Source organism: Ischnura elegans, chromosome 10 (genome assembly GCF_921293095.1).
Source record: "Ischnura elegans chromosome 10, ioIscEleg1.1, whole genome shotgun sequence".
NCBI classification, from domain to species: Eukaryota; Metazoa; Arthropoda; class Insecta; order Odonata; family Coenagrionidae; genus Ischnura; species Ischnura elegans.
This window is the reverse complement of record NC_060255.1, coordinates 41,398,265-41,424,177: the sequence shown is the minus strand read 5'-3', so window position 1 is coordinate 41,424,177 and position 25,913 is coordinate 41,398,265.

Here is a 25,913-nt window from a genome sequence, read left to right as displayed (position 1 = left end):
GAGTTAATGAGTACAACGCCTTTTGGCTCACAGAGCCATCTTTCGACATAAGTCATCACAATGCATGAGATATTCGTATTTTTGCATTTGAGGGTGAGCTGGTGGAGGATCTGATTGGTCTGGGGAAGGAGTGAGAAACAGAGATACAGTATGGATACGTTAAGAAAACAGACGTATAAGTAGATACGGAAAATTTCGGGGTAGAAAGAGGACTCGAGTATTAGCAGTACAAGAATGACAATTGGGTAACCAGAGGAACGGGAAGACCAAAAATGGGGGAGAATGGAAAGGGCATGGTGAAAGAAAGGAATTTTTTGTTTTCTCATTGCCTCCTCACTGCACTTTTTTTCCACCCCTTCCTCAAACTAATAAAATTCTCCAATCTATTCCTGAAATGAATAAATCTGATTTTCTCATAAAATGTGATTTCTTTTACAAGACAATGTTTCTGTTAGCCGAAACGCGTCGTGCGCAATAAAATAATTGCAAAAAAGTACACCTACCTTTTATTTCAATATCCTTGAAATTATTTTTCTTGTCATTACTTGTGTCAAAACTACATTATAATAAGCGCACATATTGCAATATTATCCCAAAACTTTCTCAAATTCCTTTAATTAGTTCCTCACCTTCTCATGCTACCTCGAGAGAAGTATAAGAAGATACTTCAGAGATCGTCGTCAGAGACATTCACCCATTATACTTATATGTATTCGTCATTCTCCATTTCGAATTTATCATAGTGTATTATTCTCCCAAAGCTGAAACGAAGAAATTCACCACTTTCTAACAGATCACAAATTTACTGAAAAGAGACTCTCTTCATAGAAATTTTTAAGAAAAAAAGGTGAATTCCGCTCATCTCCGGATAAGAGCTATTTTATCAAGGAGGGTAGGTTATCATATATTTACTTCTAGTATTTAAATTTATTTTGAATAAGTTGCTAAACATTCTAAAAAATACCTTTAGCTATAGATTAGTGTCCTCTACTTATATAAATTTGTTTTAAAAATTGCGATGCAAAATTTTGCAATCATGCTATCACCAAAGCGAAGAATGCATTATATTTAACCAATACATGTCAAATATCAAATAATTATAAAATTACGCTATTTATGCCTCACTAAGGAACAAAAAGCTACTTTCATATGTTTTTATCAGTTATTCAGATAAATAAGTCCCCCATCCACAACTTTGACTTAAGCCTAACTGCTTTCCAATGGCAATCCACAATTTTGATCCTTGAACCAGACAACAGACATTAAGGGTAGGAAAGACTCACTGTAATTAAAGAAAACTTTTTCTCGATAGTTTTGAGCAAATGGATTATGGACTGATACGTATGTATACGTATGCACGTGCACTCAAATAAAATCTCCACTGGCTGTAGCATAGTACAAACAAATAAATATATCTGTTATATAAGTGTCATCAAAACGATAGAGATTGCCATCAATCTATAGCAGTAAATCAATAAAGGAGCAACCTTAAGCTTGTACTCTAATTCATGTGACTTAATCATTTAAATATTCTTGGACATAGTGTATTACACCGTCTGTAAACAAAGTAAGGTTTAACGCTTTAGAGCATTATAACAAGAAAAGTTTCCGTTTTCTGACATGTTTATCTAATATTAAATTTGAATCTTGGAGTGTAGGTCTTAAAATTGAAATGCAAGCTCTGCAGATGAATCGGTTTATTTTTAAAGCATCAACAGGGCTTGAAACGAAAATGAGTAAATAATTTCGATTCATCAACATTAAAAATGGTTGCAACAATGGTTTTTACTATAAAGTAATTGAAAAAATAAAAATTCAGTGGTAAATTACCAAAGAAGAGACAGATTTTTGACACATCTTTTCGCAATATTTACTGATGGTAACTAAGCTAATACAATGCATGGTTACCTGTGAATTTTGACTGGTAAATAGTAGAGTAAGGGTATGTCAAAGTAGCTGGTGCTTCAATAAGTAAATCTTTGTTAATATGTACAAAATGTTGGAAATAATACACATTTATAGGGAACGCAGCCCGTGAGGCCACAATAATTCTTTCCATGAATGGCAAGAGAGATTGGTATGGAAGTTAATTTTCACGTCATGAAAAAGCTGAGATTTTAACGCGGATGGACAAAGACCGCGGCACAGTTTCTCCCACTACGGTGGGGCGAGAATTTTTTTTATTTTTCAAGTGCATTCAAGTAAAATTCCCGCCTCTCTCGTCCCATCGACCTTCGGTCCGTTATTCCTGAATACGCCTCGCCCCATATTTCTTGCGCACGCCGGTGGAAAACTAACGTTACGCTACACTTCCAAGCCCATATTCCGTGAGGCCTCACTTCTTTTTTTCGGCGTTTCGAAAGCACGCTGGTTCTGCTGCTGGTCCTATGATGTGAATACGTCGGCTAAACGACATCCTGGACCCTCTGTGTGGAAGATGATGCAACGCTGTCGTCTCTACCGCTTTAATTCGAGATAACATGGAGACGAACGCGGACGTTGAAATGTTCAACGGCTGCTTCAAAGATGACTTCAAATTCTCGGTGTGTAATCCAGTGGACGTCATTGAAAGCGGTATTATTTGGCGTAGCCTCATTTGGAATACGCGTTGACTCGTAACCGGTACTCAGCAAACCGTTAGAAGCTTTGTTTTTGCGAATAACATTAGCTTATTTATCAAATTGTCTGGGAGTAGTAGAAAAAAAGCTTGAGTAATAAGGATATGCGATTTTCTAAATAAAATATTTTTTGGGGGCCAAGATCAATGTAGGGATAGTTAAAATTTAAATAAGCAAATCCCATTATGATATAGCAGTAACGATATTTAGGTTACAGGGTGCGTCGGCGACTAAGACCCTTTTGCACCACTAACTGATCGGATTTGATAAAGAAAAAGAAAACAGGAATGCTCATAAAAACAAGACTAGACTTGAAATAATATTTTAAAAATAATTCCAATCACATTTTATCTGAGAGATCAGCTGGCCTTAAAATCTGATGAGTCGATTGGTATGTTCGGAATTGTCTCCTATCACATCAGCTAGGTTACCTCCGAGGTTATAACTCACCGCTGCGACCTTATTTATTTCGCAGTCTGTCAGGAGAAGTCGCACCACTAGTGAAGAATCAAAATCTACATTAAATTAACAATTGAAAATTAAGGGACTAAGATATAATCGTGTTTGGTATTTTATGAAGAGCGAAATTATGGAAAGGAAGTGATTCGTTTGAATAATTTAGAATACGGAACTCATTCTTACTTTCTTTACATTATTCTTTATCATTCGCCGCTGCGTCAAGCTCACAATAGGGTGGTTTCCTATTATCTTTTTATTGCCTTAATGGAAATATTATTACTCCTGGAGTAGGTATTTCACGCTTTTACATTTTTTAATGACGATATCTATTTTTCGCGATTAAATGAAAAGTGAACATTTTCAAGCGCACGAAAATGCGACAGCTAAGTATGAATGCTGGGAAACACCGTGTGACGTCATTCTGGTTCCCGATGTCGCCGTGTGAGGTGACCTTCGGGCGAGGCTTTGAGCGCTGATACGATGCAGGCTGCTAGCAGGTAGCAGAGTTCCCTGCTAGCAGCTGGCGCCTGGCTTAAATAAGGATTATTAATACCCTATCAAACGAAGAAAACTTTCCGACCTTAGGCTGTTTTAATAGGTGATTATTAAGACATGTCTCCCTGAGCTCTGTGCCTCGTGCATACATTGGTAGGCTCAGACGATGCAAAATTTCTATCTACTCGTATAAAAACTAGGTCCCTGTGACGTCACGTGGAATGGAATCGCATGGGCGCCAATCTGGCCTTTTTCAAATGAGGATAAAATTGACCATTGCAATTCGTCTGAACTGGGATTTCTAAAACAAAATAATTTGTATATTATGAATACACTGCTGGTGGATAACGAATCGCAATCAATGCCTTTCGTTTTCTTTGATGAAGGAAACTACCCAATTTTAGCAAGCTTTTGAACAAATCTTTCCAACATTAGCAAAGACAGTAGCCTTATTCATCATGTACCTCATCACACGATCTTTTCCGTCGTATTCAGGATGATCATATCCAAAAACAAAAGTTACTCTCGCCGAATTATCATTACTGTAATCCCTCCCCCGTATGTGCCTACCTTCCTTTTAGACAGTTTTTTTCGATAGTTTCAATAACTGCAAAAGCTGGACAACAGTAGGTCGCACATTTCTATTTTCCAGATTTGATTCTTTACATCATTCACTACCGCTGCCTCACCGTTTAGCAAATTTGAAACCACTCTTACGCTTGAGATACTAAAATACGTTAATAGGTACGTTATCACAGAACTTGCAAAGATTAAAGAATATATTGTTTGGTAGACATGTTGTGAAGTTAACAATAAACGTGTCTGCACCGAGGATGAACCAACGTGTGCTGTCGCTAATGGCCGGTGAGTGAGGATTTTACCACAAAAGTTACATTCTTGTTGTTGGTACATTAATGAAATGAAATGAAATCAATGCAAACTCATCTGCGAAGGCTTTCATAAAGGATGTAGTTGATTATTTTTTTATTTTTGGCCAAAGAAATACATTAAGGCCAATCAGAACCGATGAGATACAATGTAAGGAAAACGATACGATCACAAATGACACAAAAAAGGATAGTGATCCTTAGCACTGTCGCTATCGTCGATGCGTCGTATCATCTCAGGAGATGAGTATAGTTTGAGTTATCATTTATGATGTCCCTGCGCATTTGTCAAGTCAGTATTAATTGTTGGCGTCTGGGCAATATTTCAACGTGGATTGCTCAGGTGATCATAAAATACTATAGAGCTACTCACAGTTTCCAAGCCTGTAAATTACGAACGGCATTAGGCGGAAAAGATTGGCCATTACGTTTCTAAAACTCTTAACCGTGATAGAAACACAGACGGACAACGCAAGAACTGATTTCAATTTTATATCCCAGTAACCCTAGACATTAGGGATCAATTTGTCAGGATATACTATTAAAGTTTGATGTTAGACTGTGTAGATGACAAATTTCAAATTTCATTTCACAAAATACAGCACGAAAGTACTCAAAACATGAAACTATGCAATAACTGGCCGTCAATATAGCTGGAATTTGTTTCATACGCGGTTAGAAAATTCTAATAGCAAAATCATAAGAATTCAAAAGCAATATCATAATTTAATGGGAAACTTGTTAAATATTCTACACTAAATTCAAGAAAGGCTTTGATATGCATTCTACCGGAACGTTTCAAACAAACTAAATACCAGCTTCTGCGTTAATACAATAATATTTGCGCTCTCATTAAAGTCTTTTGAGGATTTTTGGAGTGACGATATCCCAGACAAATTATTGATAAATAAATACAAGTAAAGTAATTAAATGATGGAACTGCAATTAACGCATCCCATATTGTATAAAGGAATAGCATACGTAGGAGGACACCATTGGCAGAAGAATTCACTCATGTAAATAATTAATCATCCTTTCCTTTGTGGAAAAGCCGTGTAATGTGAAATGTAAAATGGCGTGTAATCTAAACATCAGTCATAATTTGTTTCTACCAAAATTACTCATTTCCCACGAAATTGTACAAAGAAGGGATTCAAAAAAAAGAGACTGCCATGGCTGTAATTTATTTCATCAGCGGCGTTTACGCGAGAAGATCATTCCAGAAAATTTGTCATTAACCGTCTGCTTTATTTCAAGTCCACCGCGCTACCATCCATTCGCATGCGAATAAGCGGGCACAAAAGGAAACATAATTCAATATCGCCGCTCAAACGCTAAACCGGACGCGGTTGGGACGATATCTACGCCGAAATCACGTATAGCACTAGTTTATAGCACATTGTGATGGACGTCAACAAAGGATTCCATTTGTATTCTAAAGCGATCCGAAATGTTTTCACAATTCATTGAACGAAATGTAGGGAGGGGATGGAAAACTAATCAAATTGACGATTTCAAGCTCCCAGGTGAAGTGGAACCTCAGGGTGGGGAAGAATTGACGTTAGCCGACGGGATCGACCAATGCAGCAATAGGAACGTTTTATGCTTCCTATATATTTTTTCTGCAGTAAATACTATTTCAGCCGAGCTCACAAGAACCCATAATTTTCGACCGGATTTTTTATTTTTTGCTGTTGGCGAAACTGCGGAAGCGAAGAATCATTTTGCTCCTCCTCCCGTATTCCTATCCGGAAATCGCAAAAAAAACTGAAAAATGAAAACAAAAGAAGGTAGAGAGGCGCGGCGAACGAAAAAGTTCCCTGTTTCGTGTGGTGGTTTTCAGAAAGCTACACACGAGGAAAACGCATCCGACGAGAGAGAGAAAAAAAAATAACAATAATAAACGTAGGAAGGGGAAAAAAGAAAACGATGGGAAAAAACGGGCAAGTCATCTGCAATCCGCAAAACTATACCTAGGGCTCGCTTTATTTTCTTATTTTTTTAGGTTTTTGCGTGGATGGGAGAGGGAAAAAAATATCATTGGCCAAGCCAAGGACGTGCACGACTTCTAGGGGGGGGTTAGAGGGGATAAGGAGGGGGTAGAATGGCGTATAACCCGGGGCACAGGGGCTACGTATGGTGGGGAAACGTATTTCGCCCAGACTTGATTGCCTCCGAACGTATGCCCAGCGAGGAAAAGGCGGATATGCTTTGCGAAATGAAATGCAATGGAAGAGGGAAACAGTTGGTCCAAAGTCCCCCTATTTTTTTCCTCCAGCTCGCACCGTTCATTTCCTACCATTGGAAATCTATCGCTGTGGCAACCTTTAGGGCCGCTTCTCAACGAACGGGCGAGCATAAAATGATTTAAATGCAATTTTTGTGACGGATATGCCAGGTGATTTATTCCCTACCTTTCACGAATTTATGGACAGTAGATGTTACAGGCACACGGTTCTCAATGTGAAACTAACAACGTTTCAAAATTCGGAATACGCCAAACATAAATTGTGACGAGATGACAATGTAGGAAGCAATTTGAATGCGGAAAGTGATTAAACAAATATGGTGAACGTATATCACGAGGGCTTAAATAATGAAGAGCTCCATCTCGTGTCCATTCATGTCAAAAATGAGTACTATCTCCCCAGCTACGACAAGGGACTAACAAGGAAAATAGGCTTTAATCTTTTTTTTTTTGAGAGTTATATTTACGAACATTGTCAAACTCATCAAAGCGATCAAAACAGATTATTTGGTGACTCGTGGGATAACAGAAAGCATATAGGTTTCTTTTCCACGGGAATACAATTTCTCCCTAATTGTTATTCCATCACTAAAACTAGGTTTGTACTCCTATACCGCTTTTCGATTTCAAATTTAGACCCACCTCTACTTTTCGCAAAATAGTAAGGCCCGTTTCACATGGACGCGGACGGTCCGCGCTGCGTGCGCGGATAAGTTTCCACTGACGTTCATGGAGGCTTACACATGAGTGCGGACCGTCTGCAAGCGGAAGAGACATCCGCGTGGCCCCTCCGCCCAGGGGATCATCCGCGCGCGTGCGGGCTACTAAGACAGGTTCGTGCTTATACATGAACGCGGACGGCTGATGCGGTCCAAGCAGATTCGTTGGTAGAATTAGAGCGAGCTTAGAGATAGCAGTGCGAGAGCATCTTTTTGCTATAGATAGTCTAATTTACTCGGTAAATAATTGAAAAAAATATATTCATCAGCAAATATGGTCACTAAAGCGGCTTTTAATTGTCTTCGTGCCACAATAGGGTGCACCCAAAACCTCCTTTTACGGGACTTTTCTTCCGTTTTTTCTAACCTGGTATGCAGCAATAGCTTGAATTACTCTTGGCCGTATGACGTTCTTCTACCTTGGCTAGCTACTCACAGCTGACATTGTGCCGGACGCGGACGGATTTCGTCCGCGCCTCTGTGAACAGCGGCGACCGCTTTAATCAACAAATTGGAGTAATATTTTAGTCCTAGAGATGAAATTCATATGAATTGTAATGAGAGAATATTCTCGTGGATAGCGAATGGAACCACGAACCTTTGGATTTTCAATGACTTGCCAAGACGTCATCCAAGTCCTGATTTCCCATTTCAACTGTACCGAGGTTGATAGTATTAAATGTTTGGCCCTTGCGGTCGATTCATGATTGTAACGCGAGGGAGTAAATTCATGTGAATTTTACACCGTTCACGTGGTTGGATTAAATATTACATATTACCGCCATGTAGGTTTGAGGCTCTAAACCGATCGTGGGTTTATGGAATCATGGAAGCCCTTCTCGCTCGCGTTGCCATCATAAATGGACTGCAAGGACTTATCATCCAGTACCATGAGTCTAGGAACAGTTGCCATGGGATATTAGGAACCTAGATAGCAGTAACGTCATGGCAAAATTAGCAGTGCAGGAACGCACCTTCACTACATTTTTTAGAAGTGAAATATTACTCTGTTCGTTTTTTTATTACAAGTTATTTTTTTAAATTTTATTGCAAAAATTTTTATTTTGGATACGAATGTGAACATTAGAAATTTTGAGACGGTAAAATTTATAAAAGTGTTATTTAGCTATAATGTCTTTTGTTAACCAGTGCCGGAACGGCGCGTTCCGGAACCATGGCACCCCTGCTGGACAGTGTAGTGGTCTACGCAGTAGCTCAGAAAGCCGAAGGTCCGTGATACAACTAATGACCTAGCCACGGAGAGTAAAGGAAATAAATGACAATTTATGTCAATCAATTATCATGTTTTTGTAAACAGCAGGTGCGCTACTTTAAGTTCATTATATTTTCCGTAAAGTTGTTCATACAAAGGAAAATAAAATGAAGAGACGAAATCCTTCGCTCATTTCGTTAATTTTTGCTCCTCTTATCTCACTCACGTTGAGCTAGGATGGAAATCTCCAGTGAGATGAGTCAGAAAAGGCTTCCTACACAGACCAAGTGGATAAACGCAGTTCTCGGAAACGAATTCTTTTCCCAGAATTCATCTGAGACTGTGGGAAACTGCGGTAAATGTATCAGATGGCCATTACTAGGGATGAATCGATTCCATATTTTTTCGATTCCCGATTCTCGATTCCGATATACTTCATTCATTCGATTCCATCGCTTCTTATTTTCTTCATTCATTCTCACGACGCCTTAAGCGCAAGAATACCAATAAATTCACATCTAAGGAAAGAAAGGGATAGGAACGAATAATAGAAAATGGACGAGGACAACGGTCCTGTGGTAGATCAGAGGGTAAAAATGCGGCCTGAATATCCTAATAAAATAATAAAAGCTTTAACTGCTTCAGACATAAATTGTTAACTAAATAAAGTACAGTGCACAATGACTCAGGTGTGTGGCGGCCTTTATGCCCTGAGCTTATGGTCTATTTTCAAAATATTTATCTTCCTGAATTCGACGGAATCGGAATAGATTCTCGATTCCAATTCCGTGCCCGTGAATTAGTAGAAATCAAAATCGCCATTTGGAATAGACTGATTCCTAGTAATTACCCACACAATATACTCCAATGATACAGAGTTCACAGGTTTTTAACACTGTTGTTTCCCACGAATTGGACGTTATAGCGATTAAAAAGGGTTCACGAAAGCAAACTAAACGTGGAAAACAGATTCTGCGACTCTCCTTTCTTGATGCCTCACAGGTCACCGTGGCGTAGATTAGGCATAAATTTTTAGCCTGTCCGATACATAATCGATATGAAAATATCATTCGGCTCGAAGCCTCCAGTAATTCCGACAATCATTCAGCTACATTTATGAATAAATGAAATAATATTTTAAATCCTAGAAGTAATTAGTTCTCAAATTTATCTTTTTGGGGCACCATAGTTTAGTTATCTTGCTGTAAAAAGTTTTAAATTCACATAATTCGCAAAAACATATTTTGATACATCATAGATCAATGTGTAGCTAGATGAGCGTAAATTGCTTTGTAATTCTGCTCGTCACATAACTTTTATGAAAATGTTACTCTGTTTTGTAATTAAACACTTCCAATTCAATAGCCATTATAAACAACCAAGGTAAATTTTAAAATTGAACACGTAATTAGGCCTCGAATTTATAGGTATATACACATTAATATAAGGCCCATTAATGTATCCATCATACCAGTAATAAATTAAAAGCTTTGGCTAATGATTTAACATTTGTGTACAATTTCCGGAAGCTTTATGAGATGCCATTACGTAATTTATACTGCTAAAATAAATGTAAAAAAATAAAAAAGCACTGAGGTTTTATCTGTTAATGATAAATATAATTTTCCAATTTTGGGACGGCGTTAATAATAAAGATGGTTTGAATTGACACGGCTTCAGCGATTCAATTCCATGTAACCAATCACTGAGGAATGAATTTCAACGATTTGATTTTTTTCCTTGTGTCAATGGACCTTCAAAAACGTTCGCATTACAGCTCAGAGAAAATAAAACGCTTTCACACTCATCTACACTTCATTCGCCAAAACAAAATACGTATGACACGGTTCATTGTGGCAATGTCTAAAACTAACTACGATACAACACTCCATGATTCACTTGTCGAAATAATTATCGGTGATGAAATAAATTTAACCCATCTGTGACCTAAATCTCTTGGTGTGGGATGAATTTTCAGAGTGGTCAGAGTGATACGAATAAAAATAATCAATGAAATCACATATCGTTTCTCATAACCAGCTACAGATGGAGGAAAATAGATTCGTAAAATTTGCAAATTAGTTTTCGTATTCCCCGATCGCCGACAGATTTCGTATTCGCTTTTATGCTTCATCTTGTACTATTGAATTCGACAGAAATGTTGGATATAGAATGCTAACGAAATTATTTAGGCACCTACTAACGCGAAACTGTGCTGAGGAAATACATTTTTTATAATAAAGTAACATTTTTATATTTTTTTATTTTTACGAATATGTAAATTGAGTTATCAATGATAATATTATTTATATTAGTTAATTGAGAGAAAACTGAACTATACGCGTTTTTTTAATCAAGGTATTTTCGTGAGCTCACATAAAATCTTACTTAGTTCTCAGTATATGCTCAGTTTTTAGCAATCATGCCTCATTATTTATTAATTGAATTGAAATAACACTGAAAAAACGCTATAAGGCCTTAAGATAGTTTTTTTCATAACAATTACCAATTGAACGTATACGAATAACCTTGCCCTTGATGAAGGTAAGCTATCCAGGTTGCACTCGAACTTGCGACCTTCGGTTCAGCAGGCGAGGACTTCACCCCGCTGCAATGTGATGTTGCTTCATTCCAATTGCAAAGACATCGAGATAAGTATTAAAACATTGAATAAAATTTTAAAATAAAAAAATAAAAATTCACTGTGTACTAAATATAATATATTAACTGTGAATAAAATGCTGAATTGGCTCATTATTATAGAGAACTATTTCAAAAATGAGCACAAGATTAAATGTAATAATACACTTTCTATGGACAAACTCAACAGTCCTTTGTTGAAAACTTATCTTTATAATAACATGTACGGTAAAAGGTTGCTGAAGTATGTTGTACATCATACCTTTAATTGTATGCCAAAGGCTTTATGTAATCTCAAATCTTTGGCTCAAAAATTACAAGAAAAGTGAATTAGTTAATATGTGATATTGTAAACTGGTAATTTCTTTAATTTAATCTGAAATGTACAAAATATATTAAATTATCATGGCCTTGTTGAAAAGCCCCTAAAGTTGAAGTTGAAACTTGTAATATAAATGCTATGCTCACAATGTGCCACATGTTGTATTGAATAACTGGAACCTTCTGAGAAGCCATATGGCTTATAAGGACCAATTTTGTACATGCAAATAAAGGCAATTATTATTATTAATAAAAAAAAGTGATCACAGAAAAAAAGCTTAAAATGTATGAGCAAAGGGAGAGCTATATAGACACGTGACTGCTGAGCGTTGGGCAACGCAGAGTATACGACACTACTCATGACAGAGTCTAAAAGGAGACCTTTTCCTGCAGCAACATTTCGCAGCAAGGCACGGCTTGCATTCTCATTAAACTCTACACGCTCGGCACGAACATGTTACTCGGCGGAGTAAACAGACGAAAAACTTTTTCTCAATCCGCGAGACGCACGGAATGAAACTTACGCGCATATTTAACGTCAAGTCTAAACGACAAGTTGAGAGGGACAAGGTAACGTGTGGAATAAGAGCCCTGTCGTCGATCCTGATTTGAGAGAAAAGGAATAGGTCTCGAGATCTGCGAGAAAGGGTCAGTAATTGTTACCACGCCCACGGGCTCAATCGAATCCTCTCTCCCCGTTGTAACGGGGTCATCGGATGGTGCTGGAAGGGACAATGGCTCAGCGATTCCCTTAACAAGTCACGTAAAGCCCCTGTGCCGCCACCATTCCCTCCTCCAGCAACCAGACTCCTTTCAGCGGAGATGCTTATGGGGGATAAGGCTTCCTCCCTCCCCCGAGAGAGAGAGAGAGAAGCTAGCGGGAATGAGGGCACCTACGACGAAGGGCGCCACGGTAGAAGGACCGTGAAGTTCAAATGCTCCTCCACGTACCCGCCTCGCTCCCGTGGCTATGTGTATTTTTGGGCTAAATGGCTATGAAGGGGCGCCCGGCGTTATATATCGATATTAAGGGCAAAATTAATTAACAGTGCTTGTAGCTCCTAAAATTTGAAGCAATACTTAATCTTCTATGCTTAAATTTCCTGAATTTTTTTACTAAGGAGGTTTACCAAAATATAAATTGGAGCATGCTTCACAATGGATATGAGGCATCGATGATGACCGCCGTTGAGAAATCAAGGGTAAAGGGCTTAGAAATGTGGTACCACAGAAGAATGTTGCAGGTGAAATGGATCGACAGAGTAATGAGAAAGTTCTAAGAACAAGTCAAACCACTCTTACGATTGTTGTCCAGTGATGATGATACTCAACGTATAAAATACTTCATTTCATTCCAACCGTAGTCCTATTGCACTCTCCCATTTTCAACGCTTAATTCCCCTTTTTTAATACGTTGTAGTAGACCCTTGAAAATGATTTTCCAGCTAATTTCGGCAGAGGAGTAGGGGGATTTATGCCATTCTACCCTATAATTGGAATTAAGTACGCAGCCGAGAAGTTCAACGGGAAATTAGGAAGATAAAATAAATAAACAAATTACGCGTCACCTTTCAAACGTATTTTTATGTTTTCCTCTACCAATTTCAACAATTACTTGGTATTTATAAAAGCTGGTAGTCTTAGTCTCTTGAGAATGATTTTTTACGCTAAATCCAGTACAGGACAAAATGTAAGGCTGAAAAATTAGTATATATATTTTTACATTTGTAAAATTACAGGGTATCCAATTTCGTAAAACCAGTCGAAAATATGAAGCTAATTGACCCTCGGATTACTCACTGTTTTTATAACACGAATAAATTTCAATATATTTTTCTTGAAGCTAGTAATGTAGTCTTACTTATTATTCAATTCGCCCAAAAAATTATTTTCTGATTCAACAAAATTTATACTCTTGTGAAAAATAAACCGGCAACACATGAGTTTTCTAATCATTGGAAAGTAAATTTTAATTATTAGTATAAAATGAAAATGTAGCAACATTAATGAAAATTATCCTTTTTAAAGTAAAATCATGTATATTTACTTTCAACTCCGTTGGAAAATAATTTTTTGATTGATTAAAGACGAACAGTATTGCAGCAACCACGTGTATTTTGTTTAATCTGATTATTATGTAAATAACTTATAATTATAAAAAATTAAATTTAAAGCTGCAAAATTATTGAGCCGACTTTCAATTACTTTCAGATATTATTTCACCAATAACAAAACGTTTGGTATTTAGATGGTCAGTGGAAAACTATGCTACGCCACTGTTCCCCTGAAACTCGCACAAGTACAACCAAACACACACGTCTACAGTAGCACCAATCTGGAAGAGGAGGAGGAAAATAAACACCATTGAGGCAGCACTGCGAAGAAGGGTTTTCGGGTAAAGGCCATTCTCTTTTTTTTTGCCCTCTTTCCCCGACACGGCTCGGACGAAAGCTGAGCGTATCGACAAAAAATACTTTAAAGGAAATGAAACACCTTCCTCGGCCTGCACCACCAGGCAAAAAAGAGTCCAGTCGAGTCGCAAGGAAAGCTAGTACCACTGACAGACGTTAACTGCGTAAAGCGAAGCGACGGTATCGCTCTAAAGCTAAAGGCAGTCGTAGATGTAAATACATTAACTCGTTCACTGCAAATTCTTCCGCCTATTTTGTAATATACTCGTACATTACCTGATATATGTGTTCGCGACTGGGAGCTCTTTACCCTTTCTTACCGTAAATAATAATCATAATAATAATACTAGTAATAATAATAAAAATCTCAAATTACTCACTTTATTTGGGGCATAAAATATATTTTGGATAAAGAGGCAGCTCTAAGTAAACCCAATATGCTTAATTTAAGTATTCATTCTATTCACATTACATCTTTTTCGAAACATTTTAGCGTACCTTATTTGAATTCATAGAAATCCACATCTTTCCTGTGGGAATTAATATTCTCCAAAATATGCTAATCTGAATTTTTAAATTAGCAATATATTCTTTGCAGATAGTTAAAGAGTAATTACCGTCTCTCAATTGTTTTTAAAAAATTCGAATAATATGGCACATTCTGAAAATTCCCCTACTGGGAATCTAACCACGGACCTTCACCTTTCCGGGCCACTGGGCAGATTATTATGCTGTCCATATTTTATGCCTTCCATGAAAATTTGACTGAGTTTCAACTGTGCTAGATTTCACGGAGAGGTAAATGCCCGTGGTTCGATTACCGGTCAAGGGAATTTTTTTCTCATTGCAATCAATATGAATTTCTCCGCCGTCCACGCGACATATTTCAAGTAAACCATAAATTTCGTTTTTGTAGAATTTATAGAACATTTTAAGAGATGGACAGAATGATATTTCCTGACGACTAAGCAATAATTTTAAGAAAGACCGCTAGGGTGCATGTAACGAAGGTCCTCCATATGACTGAGAGGCTAAGGCAAACGTTTCCCTAAGTTGTATCTCAGATAGGTGAGAGAATAGGCTTGAGGGGGGAGAGGGAATTTTAAAGAGTATTTCTTTGAGTTAGACCCAGACTTGAATAGAGTGTCGTTTCAATACAGAGAGCAGATAAAACAAGTCTGGTGATAACGATGGTGAGATTTTAATTCCACTCTGATCACTGGAAGAAGAGCAACTGGCGCCAAAGTTCCAGGTAGCGGCCGTTCCGGCAAGCACTAGTTTTAATGAGTATGTTTGGTGGTGTGTAGTCGTCTAATTATTTCTAAAGGTTACTCAATACGTTTATAGGGCCAAGCATGTATTATTGAATCTAATTACCTTAGCTTGGAGCCAACTGAGCTTAGAGAAAGTTTTATCCATCTTTTTCCGGAGGAATATCGTGGAAGAGCGTATCAATTGCAGAATTTTAGGTTTCCCCGGAATATAGTTTGAAGGAAATATTCTCGCGTTTCCCTCCGGGTATGGTACTGGTCAATTTCTCCCAACGTTTCAACGGCTGAGTCTGTCATCGTCTTCAGGGTTTGAATCTTTACGGCATTATTTATTTATTTAAATAAATAAATTATAACAGTATTTAAATAATGAAAGATGATTTGCAATTTTCCACAAAAATAAATTTAATCCGACCCGGGTTTCGATGTTACCTCATCATTTTCAAGGCACAAATGGTGGTAAGTGCAGTTAATTTGTACATATTTAGGAGGCGGGAGTGGGAAAACTGAGGGGAGAGATGAGGATGGGAGAAATGGGATGGAAAATCCTCAAGGAGGTGGCTGGAATGGGTAGTAGTAGAAAGCGCGGGGGGGGGGGAGAGTGGAGAGGTGTTGCTTGGAAAAATCGGAGGAGGTAAAAAGGGTGGAAATTAAAGGGTTTTTATGAGTATTTAAATAAATAAGTACATTAAAGATTCTTTCTTTGCGGTAGGAGCTAGTTATTCGTCTCTCCCCATCAACCAGCAATTCATCCGGAATGCGATGCTTCCTACCATCACGTACATGACGAGTTGAAAGCGTAACAACCAGGATAAGTTACAAACTTCCCGTCTGTCGGTGTGGGTGCAGGCAGCAAACTGAGCGTAAGAGAGGGGCCGAGAGGAAAAGTAGCAAGAGAAGGAGTGAAAGAGAGATCAACTCTCCTTCAAAGCCCAACACACTCCCTTGGGCCGTAAAAGCCACCTTAAATGATAACAGGACCTACCAACCTTTCATATATATAGCCGTGCCCGCTTAACATCAATCCTGATGCATTACCGGGGGAAAACTGAGGCACAAGATGAAACCGCCGCAGATGATAAAATGAGAAGAGGTGGGCCGGGATTTTTGGGGGGAAAATAATAGGGGTGGAGGGGTTGGAAAGGTGGTTTTTAGTTGGTATGGGATGAGTTGGGAGTGGTCTGGGGAGAGAGAGAATAATGGACGGATATATATTTCAGCGAGTGGGACGATGCTAGGGGTGGCGGAGGCTTTCGAAAATGAGATAAAGGACTTATTGACGGAGGGAGCAGGAGAAAAAATATAAAGGAGGTCTTCCGAGGAAGAAATAGAGGGTAAGGGGGGTTGGGATAGATAGAGGAGGAGGGGGAGGAGTAGAAATTGATGGGAGAAGGGGCGGGGGGGGGGGGAGAATTCTTCCCAATAACGCCTTCGATTTGAAGGTCAAGCGAGACGAGGAGTTAAGCGAGCAAATGGATAGATGGAAGGCACTGGGATGAACCGGAAAATTATTAATGCGCATGACCTTCGGGAGAAAAAGTGAGAGGAATAAAATAAAATGGGTACTCACCGGTATGAAAAAGTAGGGTGAGAGAGAGAAAAATCATCAAAATGAGCGGAGATATCTTATGACCGATGAAAACGTACATCTTGGTGCTAGTGCCCGTGAAAAGAAAAGGTTTTAACAATTATTGCAAAATCGCAGGAAAAATTCATGCGCTCCAAGAAGTCGCACATTTTAGACACGTGCTTCTAAATAAAAATCTCTCATTATTCTGCTACTATGGCAATAACTCAAGTCTAAAAGAAGATAAGCAAAACAAAAATATGATTGCCGATACCATACTTGAACGGCAATAGCTCATTTGGTACCTCCAAAGTATTGCTCAACCCATGCATAAAAATAAGAATAGTAAATTTAATGGAAATGAATCACACAGGAAGTATTTGGCTTCCAATGGCATTGAATATGGTACTCCCGCATATTTTTCAAAACATTGATTTCAATGAATATAATTTTCCTAAGAAATACTTTTCCCGTGAATAACACTCAGCTTCTTATGTAAACAAACATCACATACACGAAAATTAAGCAAATATTTACAGTCTATTGCTTGTTACGACCTGCATGGTGCTCTGAATCTAAAGCTGATAGAAACTAAAGGAAAAAAAACAGAATTCTATGTATAAAAAATAATATATTAAGTCAAACGAATTTTTAACTTGTCATATACAGTATTATTTAATTTATGCCACACTGAATTCAAAAATAATCGCGACACATATATTTTATACTTAATCGGTAAAAATTAATTCCGTACCAAATATCAAGACCTTCAAAACGTTATAGCTGTATTTCCGAACATACTGCCACGAATAATTACAAAATGTAAATTTGATATGTCGAATAATAGTAAAAATATTCCGAAATTGTTTTTCATCCCAATACTGATTAATATTCCGAAAAATGATAATTCGATACATTACTTCTTAATAGCATTATAGTGCCAAGAGAAGATTGGATGATATCTTAAACGATATAATGGGATAAAATTAGCTGAATTAAAAATCAGCATTAGGGGTGTATGTAAAATATCAAATTTAATATGCTTAGAAAATTTACGGAAATGTGTTGACGAGTGGCGAAAATATGAAACGAAAGCACTGGGAAACAAGACAAAACTTCTCTAAAATCCTACGTAACACCTAAACGAGCGGACAAGGGCTGCACAAGGTGGACAATATGCGACACATGCGTCCAATAAAACTATGGTTTTGAAATAACGGAGGCATGCATGAGGACTTTTATACTACAGAAAATACAGTAAAGCTCCAGTATACCTGTGGTCCATAAAAATAACACGTGGCTATCCTTATGGGGCTCTCATTTCAAATTTTTGTAGCAGGTTTGGACGTTTTGAAATGTTATTTTTCTTGGCTTATCGCGGAAGAAAATTTTATGCCTTCAAAACTTTACAGCACCTTGAGTGCCTTTCCCATTATAGTAAAATACCCCGAACGATCGAGCGATGAACCTTTCCGGAGTCGAGTTCACCCTTCGAGTGTACCGCAGGTAGATACCGATGGGATACTCATTCATCATGACCTGGATTCGAGCTGGCGTCTTTTCAATATTCAAGGCAACGTGTGGATGACGAATTCGTCTTGCAAACGCTAAAAACTGTACCAAAAAATGTAGCGGACGCATCACTAACGTAAAACCAGTATTTTCTCCATTAAATATGTTTTTTAAATTATGCCATCAGGTTTAAATTTTTTATGCTACAGCCCGGATATTTGATGAAAAAATGAAAGTCAAAATCGATTTTTCGAGCAATCGATTTTTAATCGAAATGAAAAGCTCGAGTTTTGAACAAAAATCGAAATTTAAACTAAAGGATCGATTTTTCGAAAAAAGCAATGGTTATATTTTTTAAATGAAGTTCGTACGAAAACAAGTTTATCATTTAAGAAAAACACTCAAAACACCCACTTGCGTAGTAAAAAATAAATCCCGTCATCATAGGGTTGTAGTGACGCCGGTGAGACAAAACGAAATCGTCTAAATCGAAGTTGAAAAATATATTTTGGATCAACCCTCGAATATCATAACTCGATATTAATTTCCTCAATCTTTTGTTATTAAAACTCAATTTTCTATTTTAATTTGAATCTATTTTCCTCGTCTGGATAGCTCAGTCAGAATAACATCAGACTTATAACATCAGGGTCCAGGGATCACGTCGAGATAATTTTTTCCGGCCTCGGTTGCGGCGGGGTTAAGTTCTCGTCTGCTAATCCAAAGGTCCCAAGTTATCAGGTAAATCGCTTGTCAAGACCTGCAAGGTACAGCTACTAATAACTATACAAGCAATTGGGGATTGTTTTCGTAGTTTGCTAAAAGCTGGGATGATACAAAGGCTATTGAGGGATGTTTTTGGGGTACGTGGATATAAAAAAAGGAAAATTTCAAATAGATATGCCTTAAAAACATTTCTCTGCGACTAAAATTTCAAAAATACACTCCAGTGCTTCCTAGGAAGTAAAATAGAAATATAAGATACAATTAAATATTGACAAATGTCGGCTCTTTATACTCTGAAATTATAATGGCTATAATTAACGTTAAAAACGAGTGATTTCACGTGCAGAAAAGTATCACCGGTTGAGAAGGGTTGATGTGTCCTTTAATGCCTATAATCTGGAACCAATAAGCCAAGATAATAAGCTGTTCGAATTCATATAAGGTTAAATATTCACATTCACGCTCTATTATCTCCCTTTTGTGTGACTTAAAAATTAACGTATACACTTACTATGTAACCCAGCTCCGATAACTTGTCTAGAATATGTCTAGATAACAGAATGATTGACTCATAAAAATGTTTGATGTGAACGAGACGAGCTGCGAATCAACGAATCATCGATTCGACTCCTCTAAAAGCGTCATAAACCCTTTGAAAAACTGTCGAAACACTAAATTTTCTATTTTCCAACTGTGGCACTGTCGCCAACCGCTTCCAAGTCTCTAATTTTTGAGTGTATTTTTGGTAAACGAGACGATATATGACAAACTTGCATAGATTCGACCCCCTCTAAAATCTCCTGAAATATATAAAAATTAACGAAATAATAAATTTTGAATCTATTACAGTGTTGCCAACTGTTTTTATGCCACTATTTCTTGGGATACTTGGGGGTCAAAAATTGATGACAATGAGAAATTTGAATATAAACTTGTTAATGCCACCTAAGTCATTGTGACAGCCATTAGTCCACACGTTGTCACATTCAGAAAGCATGAGAGTCAAGAACTTTGGTATTCCTAGGATTCAGTTTAAGCAGACTGGATATCATGAAAAAGGTCCTTAATTCTTCAGCGGGCGCGTTACATTTTTTTATGCGGTTGGCCGCGCGGCCCATTATACTGTACAATACTGTAATTTAAATGCATGATGTAATATATAATAAAAGTATAATATGAACGTAAAATGTAATATGAAGTACCATGCAATACCTAATTCTGGGAATCTGAATTTTACGCGATAGCAGGTAATGAATAAAAAACAAAAAAACAGATTCACATTAATTGACTTTACCACGGAGAAGTCGAAATTGAGAAATACATAAAGTCCTTTATTTCTTTTATTTCCATCAGTAGAAAAAATATAAACGCTCAATACCTTCATCAAGTGACGAGTTTAGCCTCTTGAACATTATATCTCCCTTTTTCGTTCGTAAAAGAGTCAGGCTAAATTCTTAAGTCTAAATTAAATTTAAATATTTACAAAAAGCGCAGTTTAGCCATAAACGATTTTCCATGGGTTTATTCCAGTAAAACAAACATTCTAATATGGCACAGGCTGTTTCCATTCTCTGAATTCCAACGTCAAAATATTTCCCCGTTTCTATGGTCACGTTTTTATTTAGCAGACGGAAGAAATTGAAAATCGTAATGTTTATGCAAATAACAAAAAACTTACAGAATTTCCGCGTTCATTTTTGTGAGGAACAGACGTGAAAAAGAATATAAACATTTTTTTTCAAATTTCCGCTGCACGTTCAGGCAGGCGCTCTATAAAAAACACACACAATGAACGGATGAAAAGGATGAAGGACCAGGCCGGCGGACGGACACACATGAAAGCTAACAAATGGTTACAACCGTACGAGAAAAGGAAGACATACAACGGTGCAAACGCTCTTTTGAGAAATGCTCGTTTTATGATCCGCACAATTAAACAGCGGATTGAGTGCAGTGGAACAAAAAGAACGAAATAAAAAGCTAAAAAGAAAAGAGGCCAAGTTCACGGCCATTGTGCGAGTTACACATGGCGTCTGACGGCCGGCAATGAAGTGTATTTTCATCTCCGGAAAACGTTTCCTGCTAGGGAGTCCAGACGAAATGGCGGAGATGTCTGAGCACATCTAAAAAGGTCGGAAGCGGCTAGGGAGTGCAGTGGCAATGTATTTCCATCCTTATCCTCATTTCCAACCCCCACATTACCCTCTTTCCCCACCTCCCCTATTACAATGCTCTCCGTTTTGGGAATGAACTAGGAAAATACTCGACTCAATTTTCTATCACTGCCCAAACCGTAGTCACCATTCCCATTTATGTTAGACGGAGAAGGAAAACTCCGTTCTATCCTTATTTTTTTGTCCACTCTGCAACAAGGCTAAATTTGACTAGGAATTCCCGAAAGTTCATGATGTCAAAATGGTCGAGATTGTGCAATCGCATAGTTCATATTCGCTCAAAAGCTCTCATTTAATTAAGCTTAATTGATTCCCGCATATTCCCTCATAAAGATTGTTTCCCGCAATTATAATCGCAAATTTTCGTCCAAATTTAATAATTTATTGCCCTTTAAAATCCAGAGTATTAAAAAATATGTCGAAAAGGCTGGATACCCAAGATAAACAGTCGTCATGGTAACAACAAAACGCACTCAAAAATGTTTGCGTTGCCATAGCTCAGTAACTAAGGAAATGCGGCCCCATGTTTACGGACAAAAAATGCTTAGAATTGTATCCCTAAGCACCTCCTGGAGTATTACAGATTCCATCTGAATCACCCAGTATAACGAGTAATACCTATATACTATAATTGCATCCCAAAACGAATTAGAGCACTGAAATAAATAATAAAGATTTTTCGACGCATGCTTTTAGGCTAGGAAATGTGTACGATAATTCTCACAAGGCCCATGCGAAAAATTTATAATAATCTTTAAAAAATAGTTATTAATATTTAATTGCAACTTTATGTTCTTACTAGTATTATTAAATGAGTGGTCCAGGATCACAGTTCATAATCTTTGATCCTTAATATGCGTTAACAATCGGCTGTATTTTCTCTAGCGTCATGTGAGACGAAATACCGAAATAAAACAGTTAACTAAATAAAATGGCAAGATATCTTTCACTGAAACTCTCAAATATATAGAAATAAAATCCAGAAATTTTGAAAGCGACGGTCATCTACTGCCCACTGCTCTGAGCACTGCGTTAAATTTCCGCTTCCATGGATTTTTGTAAAATACTAGCAATTATAAATATCTTCAATCCTAATTTTGGGATGCCATTGATAAGTCTATCGTTATTTCGTGTGAATGGGAGTGATTTAATCCAAATGCAAAACCTACTGCGAAATCATCCGTAAATACAATGAATTAAGTATTTGGGATGTATCAATGCTCGATTACATCTATACCTAACACTTTTAGAAAAGCTCACGGACCCTGGCAGGTTCTAAAATCAATAGCTATTCTGCGAAAATTCCACAGAAAACAAAATCATCCGCCTGGTCAAGGAGAATGATTTTTTTCTGCGGTATTTTCGCACGATTGTGCATTGTGGGTGACTCCATGAAGATGTCACCGTGGCTAGTCCCGGTATACTTAAATTTAATAACCATTCATCTAATGTGATAATGTATTTGAGGTCGACATCAGACTGCAGTATTTTACCAAATAACATGTTCTATACATAGCAACATGTGCTAAACACAGCAAGTGTCATACTGACAAATGATTATTTACGCGATTTAACCCTCATAGTTAATTCTGGAAAATTATATCCTTAATATTAAATGAATAATTAAATGCTTTTGATGGTAAAAAATAAATTATTTGCATATTAATAACATTTAGAGGTTACATGGTATTCCACTCAGGCTATTGGCTTTGATGTTGACCAAAAGATGAAGAAAACCGTAAACTTCTGAAAAGGCAAGATGCGATGGCGTACAGAGGAGATGAGATGTAATATAAGACAAGCCGCGCACTTCGAATTTCAAAATGACTGAACCACTTCGAGCGCAGCGCCACTCGGTAGGAACTATTTGCAGAGAGTAGAACATAAAATCGATTGGAGAGACACAGGTGGTGAAGCGCACTAGTTGAAAACTATATCCTTGAAACAGGTTAAAGGGCAGAGATGAATTTACATAGTGAGAATGTAGGCAAATATGCGATATTTCGTCAAATTGAGTAAGGAACACCTTGTTGAAAATGTTTTCCCTTAACAAAATTAGTTTTTAAAAGGGAAAACTAAAATGAGATTAAAACAACAGTTACATGAAAAGCAAAAGATCAGTGACTAGCTACTAGCTTCAGGCAGATGGCAAGGTTAACATATATTTATTTGTAACAGACTTGAAATATGGTGAAATAATTAAATATGAATTTCAGATAATTTCGAAAAAATTTTACTACCGGACACCAATTTCGTGTACAAGAAGAAAAATCAAGAGTTATATTCAAGGTATAGAACGAAACATCATCGGAGGAACAATAACTAACACAATTTTCTTCTCCTAAATAAATATTTAACTTTAAGAAATAATAATAGCCTCGATATTTCGTCAATATCAACGTTCACAGTATTCCCTATGGGCTCACACTCAACTGGTCGAAGTTGATTTTGGCCAAATGAAACAGCATTCACGCCATGTTTTTTCCTTTTTATTATTAACTTTGATTCTAGAAATGAATAAATTTTTCAAACAATGTTTTGAAATTTCACAAACAGTTTTTGTAACTTGAGTAAGTAACCTCGTGAGGCACACACCTATCCAATGATTTTCCAGATAAGTGATATGGATTTTACACACAGCTTGCAAAAGCATCACTTACTGAAAGAAATTCGATTAAGAATGCACAGTATTTTATATTATCATAATAACATTGATATAAAACGTGGCTTATTTTTCTTATTGAATATTCTATTTATGACTTTTTGGCGCCTTCAGGCTTTCACCTTACCACTGTGAGTGCACTATTCCAATCTCGACAGTAGCCATAAGACCTTTGAGATGAGATACTTCGGAGAGGAGTCGCATTACTACGAGGAATTATATGGTGGGAGTATGTTTACCTAACATTTCCTCAGGTTTGAACACCTGCTCCAACTCCATACGGCCTTCATTCCAATTAAAAATGAATGAGCTAGAAAATTCTCATTCCAATCGATGATAAAATTCAATAATGATCTAAATTATTTAATACCTAATACCACTGTATAAAATAAAAATGTTATACAATTTCTCACGTAATTCCCATTCAATATACGTGTGCTACATTTCACAAGCAGCCAAAAAACAAGCTTAGAGATGATATTCTCAGAAGAGTTTCCAGCCAAAAAATACGAAATACGTTTCCTATTCGATGTCACCTCCGGATTGTCAACCTGAAGACTTTTTATTTATACGGTGGTATTAGGAATTAAATAAATAGATCATTATTGAATTACTTCATCTTCTAGAATGAGAATTTTATCATCATCATTTGTTAACTATCCAAAGATTGGTTTGACGCAGCTCTCCGTTCGTCTCTCCAATCCGCTAACCTTTTTATAGCGACGCAATTCTTCTCTTTTACATCCTTATAACCTGTCTCCTGCAACTCATTCGGGGCCGTCCCTTGCCCTTCTTCCCTTCCACTTGTCCTTCAACGATTGTCTTCATCAGGCCATTATACTACAAAATGTGGCCAACTAAGTTGCCCCAACTAAGTCTTCTGCTTAAGTTTTTAGGAGGCTCTCTTTTCTCCCACTCTTCTTAGCACTTCCTCGTTACTTACACGGTCAATCCATCTTATCTTCATCATTCTCCGGTAGCACCATATGCTATCACTCTTGACTTCTCTGCTGCTGTCAATGTTCAAGCTTCGCTTACATAGAGAATCATACTCCATATGTAGCATCTCACATATTTTTAATTGGAATCAAGACCACATAGAGTGAGAACGAGGGGTTCAACCCTGTAGAAATGCTAGGTAAACATGGTTTTTCGTATACTCCAACCATATAATTCCTCGAACAAATGCGACTTCTCTCCTAATCTCCTTATCTCCAAAAAATGTCTTATGGTCATTGGCCAAAAATGTACTGCGGTAAGGATTTCCTAAATCAATGTATTTTTATATCTTGTTCCTTCTGAATCTACGCTGTGCTGATGACTAAAAATGTACTCCCTTCAATTGAAATGATTAATCGCAGTATGCTTGTAATGTGCTATCATCATGTTTCCACAGCTATAATCCTTAATCTCGGTTTATTTTACCGTAAAACATGCTTCTAAATCACAGATTTTTCAGTTAAGAAAAATTTTAATGCCTCTAAATTACTCAAACCGTAACTAATGGTGCAAGAAAACCTTTTAAACGTTTTCCGACCACGGTAAAAGAAATTCTTTCATAATAACCATATCCACAGGCTAGTGTTGGCGTATCTCATACATGAATGAACGCTATAGCTATAAGAAAGTACAGCAGAAAGTAGGGCCTTGAGTTCCTTACAACTACGACGTTATTCGAAGCGGTTTACAGCATGAAACACGCTATCTCCTCCTAGAACCAAAATTAGGTCAAACGTTGCAGTGGAAACGTGTTGCTCAAGAAAGAAATTAACTCTCAGCCCTTCGATTACTTAGACATTGAATAGGAACCATGAAGAAACGTACATTTGTGAGCGTCATACTTCATCCAAAATGAGAGATAAACAAAGTGACTTAGAAAAATTAAAATTCTGCGAAGATTTACTAATCTCCCATCGATTGTATTTCTATTTTCTAATTTCAAAAATAAATGCAAAAAATATGTGCTATCTTCAAAATTTAAGTCGCCATA